The sequence below is a fragment of the Pteropus vampyrus genome, unplaced genomic scaffold (genome assembly GCF_000151845.1).
Source record: "Pteropus vampyrus isolate Shadow unplaced genomic scaffold, Pvam_2.0 Scaffold1000003252, whole genome shotgun sequence".
Lineage (NCBI taxonomy): Eukaryota > Metazoa > Chordata > Mammalia > Chiroptera > Pteropodidae > Pteropus > Pteropus vampyrus.
The window spans coordinates 57,479-63,347 of record NW_011917654.1 but is presented as its reverse complement, the minus strand read 5'-3'; the positions used below and the strand labels follow the sequence as shown (position 1 = coordinate 63,347).

At 50.5% G+C, this 5,869-nt stretch overlaps 1 pseudogene; it reads left to right on the top strand.

Annotated features, from left to right (window-relative positions):
• The first annotated feature begins 324 nt into the window (after positions 1–324).
• LOC105311339 lies at positions 325–3,572 on the top strand (annotated as a pseudogene).
• Positions 3,573–5,869: the final 2,297 nt, after the last annotated feature.

Here is a 5,869-nt window from a genome sequence, read left to right as displayed (position 1 = left end):
CCACCTCCAACAGCCTCCTCTGCACCACCACTGTCAGACTCCACTATGACACCTCCTCAGTGTGACTTGATGGCACTCCCACTCAGGACCATCCCACAAAGCTCATCTCCACACACACCTTTGTCAGCTTCTCCTGTCGCAGTCCCAGCCATCTCAGGCCTTGACTACTCAAGCTGTTCCATTTTAACCCCGTCTCAGTGGCAGGCAGCTGCCAAAGCCTTGTGCCTCTCAAACTCATCACAGTGCAAATCCCAACAAGAGCACCTGTCCCACCACTCACAAGAGGCCTTGCTCAGGAGAGACTCCACAGAAAGAATGGTAGAGGCTGTTAGCCCCTCCTTACTCGAATCCGATGACCAGAATCTCCTGGAGATACAAGTCACAGAGAGAATCAAGATAAAGATTTCGAAGGAAAAAGACAAAGACAGATTATATCCAAAACAAATGAGCCCAGACTACCACCTGAATTCTTTGGGGAAAATGTTGCCATCACTAGGTGCTGAGCAGGACACCACAATCCCCCAACCCTTCTGGACCGCGAAAGATAAGCCAGGGCAACTGCCTAGTCCTCAGCAGCTCTCATATCCTAAGGTCTTGGGGGACCATCTACAGCAAAAATACAACCAGCTTTTTTGGGGTCTCTCCTCTCTGCACAGCGAATCCCCGGTGGCTACTGCCTGGATCTCTGAGAATTCTTCCACACTACAGTCTCCCTCATTCTTATTCAATGGAATCTCAAATGCCTGCCCGATTCATCTGCAGGCTAAACTACCTCCACTGCTTTCCCATTCCCAGCCCCTGCCCCAGCTGGAGTTCCAACCTCAAGCCTTGATTCCAAGGATGCTGCAATTACAGGCCCCACCTCTGACTCAGGCCCAGGCCCATCTCCAATCTCCTGTACAAATCCTACGACCTTCTTCTCCATCCCAGATTAGAGCCTGTGGTGTGTCTTGCCCGACAGCCCGGAATGAGCTAAAATCTCTCACCTCAATTGAGATTCAAAATACAGAATGGCCCTTGTTGCCGAAGCAACTAGAAAGTGGGTGGGCTCCGCCATCTGTGATCAAAAGATCTCAGGAAGTCTTTAATATCTTCACTCCCAACCTTCCCGAGGACAGCTGGGTGGGCTCCATCCTTCCCGAGAATTTTCCAATCAGTCCAGAGCTCCGGAAGCAACTGGAGCAACACCTCCAAAAATGGCTTATCCAAAACCGCTGGGAGCTACCTCGCAAGATACAAGAATCTCTGGAACTAAGGCAGCTTCAGAGCGAATTACCAGGGAAATGTCCGGTAAAGGACAAGCATGGGGCCTCACGGCCCTCTTCCTTCACAGGTGAAAGCAGCAAGGATCCGCAGAAGGTGGGGTTCCAGCTAAAGCAAGACATGAGCAAGGTCCCTAAAAACCTCTCCAGGTCCTCCGAAAGGCCTATAGTGGCATTTCAGGAAGTAGACTCTGAAGGGTCAGAAAATGACTGGATGCTTTTAAGAAAGGACTTGACAAGTGGTTTGCCGAGGAGCTTAGACAAAAATCTAGAAAACATCCAAAAAGGCCATTTAGGCAGGAATTGGGGGCAAACCAGCGAGGGTTTAATCCCCGTGAGTGTGCGTCGATCCTGGCTTGCTGTCAACCATGCTTCTCCCAAGTCCAACGCTCACATGGAAACCAGGAATTTGGGAATCTTAAAGGGTTGGGAACCCTGGGTGAACACCTCCCACAGGGTTTCCTTCCTCGACACAAACACTCAAAAGATGCTGGAAGCACATATGACAAAGTTTTGGGTGAGGCACATGTGGGGCCTGCCCCTCAAGCTCAAGTCCATTAAAATCTTGAAAAAGGTTCAACCCTCACCCACTCTGCAGTTTGCCTTTCCTCCCTCAGCTCCCTGTGTCCCTGGAGACCACTCGATAGTCCAGCTTGCTGAGGTCCTTGGAAAACTTCCTCAGCCCCATCTGGGAGAGAAAGCGATAGGAGAGGAGTCAGTTCCCACCCTGGAGAGGCCTCTCCTGGCCCCCTTACCTGTGTGTGAGGAAATCCAGAGGGCTCTGGGACAGATCCCACGTGGTGATGACCATGGGACCACAAAGGCCTCTCTGGCTAGACAGGAGGGCAGGCCGCCACCTCAGGCCGTCACACTCACCTGGCAGAGTGGGACTGTGGAGTGGGCCATGAAGGACAGCACAGAGCCCAGTCCAGGTTCAACAATGTCCAGGAACGAGCCAGGAGGGAAGAGTGGTCTACATGCCTCACGAGACCCCAGCCATCAGGTAACAGTGCCAGAGATGAACATAGGATCCCAATCTTTGAGGGCCAAGGAAGCCAGGGAGGCAGGGAAGGCCACATTGTCCCCTGCTTTTCAACCAGAGTCTAGAGACATCTTGGGAACCAATGTGCTGACAAAGTCCCAAAACAAAAATGCACATTTGGGTAGTTTAGAGGCTCCAGGGACCAGTAAAAGTCCCCTATACCCTAGAATGACTGTTCTCCAAGATCCAGGAGAGCCACGCCTTAACACAGAGATGGTTAGTGAGTTTAAGTCCAACGTAAAGGTACAGTCAGAGAACCTGCCACACGAGTGTCCCAGACACAAGCCCCTTGCTACTGACAACTTGGCCTCTCAGGTGCCTCAGTGCCATCCCCAGGGAGTGCCCAATGGAAACAAGCTAGTTTTCCAGATGCTGTGTGGCCTCAAGGCAGCCTCAAGCAGCAGTCCAGAGCAGCAGGAGCCCAGGACCAAAAGATATCAAGGCTTTTGGAAGAATCAGAGCGAGATGTTTGTCCCTACTTATGAGAGAGAGGACTGCAGGTGGCCCAACCCAGGAGAGCATGCAGAAAAGCTCGAGAAATTGGGGACCTGTCAAGACAGGAGTATGAGTTCCTCTGCCCAAGCCAGAAAAACAGTAGGCTCTGTTGGGAAGAAACACCTCCAGCTGCTGCCAGAGAAAAAACAAAGTGTTTTACAAAGCTTCAAAAAAAGATGAGGCACTTTGTCCAGTGGATTTTCCCCCATAAAAAATTCCAAGGTCAAGATGCTTTGCAAAAGTGCAAGCCCAAATCAGCCACTGCCCAGAGCCAACAGTCAGTCAAAAGCAGATCAATTCTGGACAGCGAGAATGTGGAGGCTCAGGAGCTCATGACAGCTGTGGGACAGATTCTAGAGAAGAAAATGGCCATTCACCATGGACTTCATGCCACGAAGTTAAAGGAGCACAAACGGGAACACCCAGCCCCAGTATGTGTGTGTGTCTGCTGCCTTCCTTACTCCACAGAGCAAGCGAGAATGATGAATTACACCCCTCACAGTCAGCAGGCTGACTCCAAAGACCAAAATTGTTCTATCAGGGAAAAGCAAGTCAGACCTGGGAAGTCCTTGAAAAGTGTCAGATTCGATGATGAGCAGCTGGAAGTGAGTCGCAACCCATCCCTGGCCCCCAAGAAAACACTGTCTCCAGTCAGTGCCTGCAAGTATAGGCCAAGGATGCCGTGCACGCCAGGCCACCAACCACACTGCCCATGGCATTATCTTTTTCGAGGAAGGGTCTTGCCTGGTCCATGCTTCACTAGCCTTTTCTAGTAGGCAAATATGTCTCCAAGAAAAAAAAAATTAGTCCATATAGAAAAACGTTTTTCTCATTAGCATATTCAAAATATTTACTTTTCCCCAATATATGTTTTTTTTTTTTTCTCATAAAAGGGTGGTGTAGTGACTTCTTGTGCTTGCTAGGTGTGTGCTTTGGCCTCGAGAAGAAAGGGGCATGGAGGGAGGCTGATCGTGGCATTGCGAGCTTACTCCTTATCACAAGTCCCTTCATTGCCCCTGATATTTTCACAATACTTTCATTACTCAAACAACAAAAACTACTCTAAAACAAGATGAAAAAAACCATAAAAACTCCACTCAAGGATCTGGTTCAACTCATCTTTCTCTTGCTTCCACTCAGCTTTGAAATCGTGCAGCTGTAGGAAATAGGTTTACAGGGGCCTCACAGGGTTGGTCATTCCCACTCAGGCTCCAAGAATTGTCAGGAAGTCTTGGAGTGGGGAGTTGCTGGGGCCCTGAGTTCAGAAGCAAGAGAAATCTTGCCCCTAGATCTCTTGGGCCCTAAAGACTCCTTAAGGTCCCTTCTCACCTAATGAAGGCTGCGATGGGGATGGCCTTGTGAACCCCTCTCAGCTTAGCCTGAATAAAATGTACAGCTCGCCCTCCTCCACCTCTGCCTTTCCCACATGTAGAGACCAGACAGATGGCACTTCCTGCTTTGCGTGTGCGTAGGTGTGAGCCTCAGGGAGGATGATGATGAGGGCTGTGTTCACTCCTGCCACAAATGAATGAATGGTCATGGTCACTGGTGACCTGCCTTTCCCTCTATTAACCCTAGGGGAGGAATTCTGGATGAATAGAACAGTGTGTGACTGTATGTGGGTAACTATCTGACAGTCGGATACCGTGAAATTTGGGTGGGATGTGGGTGAAGAACTGAAAAGGTTGGATCCAAGAAAGGAGGCAAAGTGACACAGAGTGTCCATAAATATGCAGCGACCGAGAAGCCCTGATGTCCCATCATCATCTACAGGTATGGGAGGAGGGAAGGGGAAAGGGCCCCAACCTCTGTCTCCACCTTCTTCAGCTCTGAGATCACAGATATAAAGAAGCCACCTCTAGGGCCAAATCTGCAGAATTAAAGCTAGTCAGGAATTGTTAATTGTCTCCACAATACAGTTTCTAAGCTTGCACATCCTTGCCTCCTGAATTCTAGAAAAGATGACTTAACAACAGGTGGAAAAGCCAGGACTAGAGAACTCAGTGTCACTCCCAGTGTGGTGACCTTTACATAAACACATGGCCCAAGGTCTGCTCCAGGGGAGAGTTGGGGACTTAAAAGGATGAGAGACTGGCCTGCCATCACGTAATAATTCTTACGTGATTCTAGCCTTGCTTATCCCAGAGCCCTGCAGGAGACGAAGACACCACACAGGATTTATCACACGGGAGCGCAGAAGTGACCTGTCCAGAATGGGTGGTGCAGTCCAGGATTGGTCCTCGGCGTGGCCTGCTCCTAGTGTCGCTTGCCTCCTCTCTGGCCCCAAACCACACAGAAAAAAGGGAGACCAGGAACAATCTTTCTAGAGTGATTCTGCACTTTGTGCCACATTTGGCACACAGGGGGCCCAGCTCGGGTGTCCTTGCAGTGGTGGAGAGTCCTGTTCTAGAACAACCCTGATCTGATGACAGCAGGAATGGTCCTGCTCCCACACCTGTCAGGACAGCTCCTTGTGTCCCTGGAGACCACTCAATAATCCAGTTTGATGAGGTCCTTGGAAAGACTCCTCAGCTCCATCTAGGAGAGAAAGCGATAGGAGAGGAGTCAGTTCCCACCCTGGAGAGGCCTCTCCTGGCCCCCTTACCTGTGTGTGAGGAAATCCAGAGGGCTCTGGGACAGATCCCACTTGGTGATGACCATGGGACCACAAAGGCCTCTCTGGCTAGACAGGAGGGCAGGTCGCCACCTCAGGCCGTCACACTCACCTGGCAGACTGGGACTGTGGAGTGGGCCATGAAGGACAGCACAGAGCCCAGTCCAGGTTCAACAATGTCCAGGAATGAGCCAGGAGGGAAGAGTGGTCTACATGCCTCACAAGACCCCAGCCATCAGGTAACAGTGCCAGAGATGAACATAGGACCCCAATCTTTGAGGGCCAAGGAAGCCAGGGAGGCAGGGGAGGCTACACTGTCCCCTGCTTTTCAACCAGAGTCTAGAGACATCTTGGGAACCAAAGTGCTGACAAAGTCCCCAAACACAAATGCACATTTGAGTAGTTTAGAGGCTCCAGGGACTAGTATAAGTCCCCTATACCTTAAAATGACTGTTT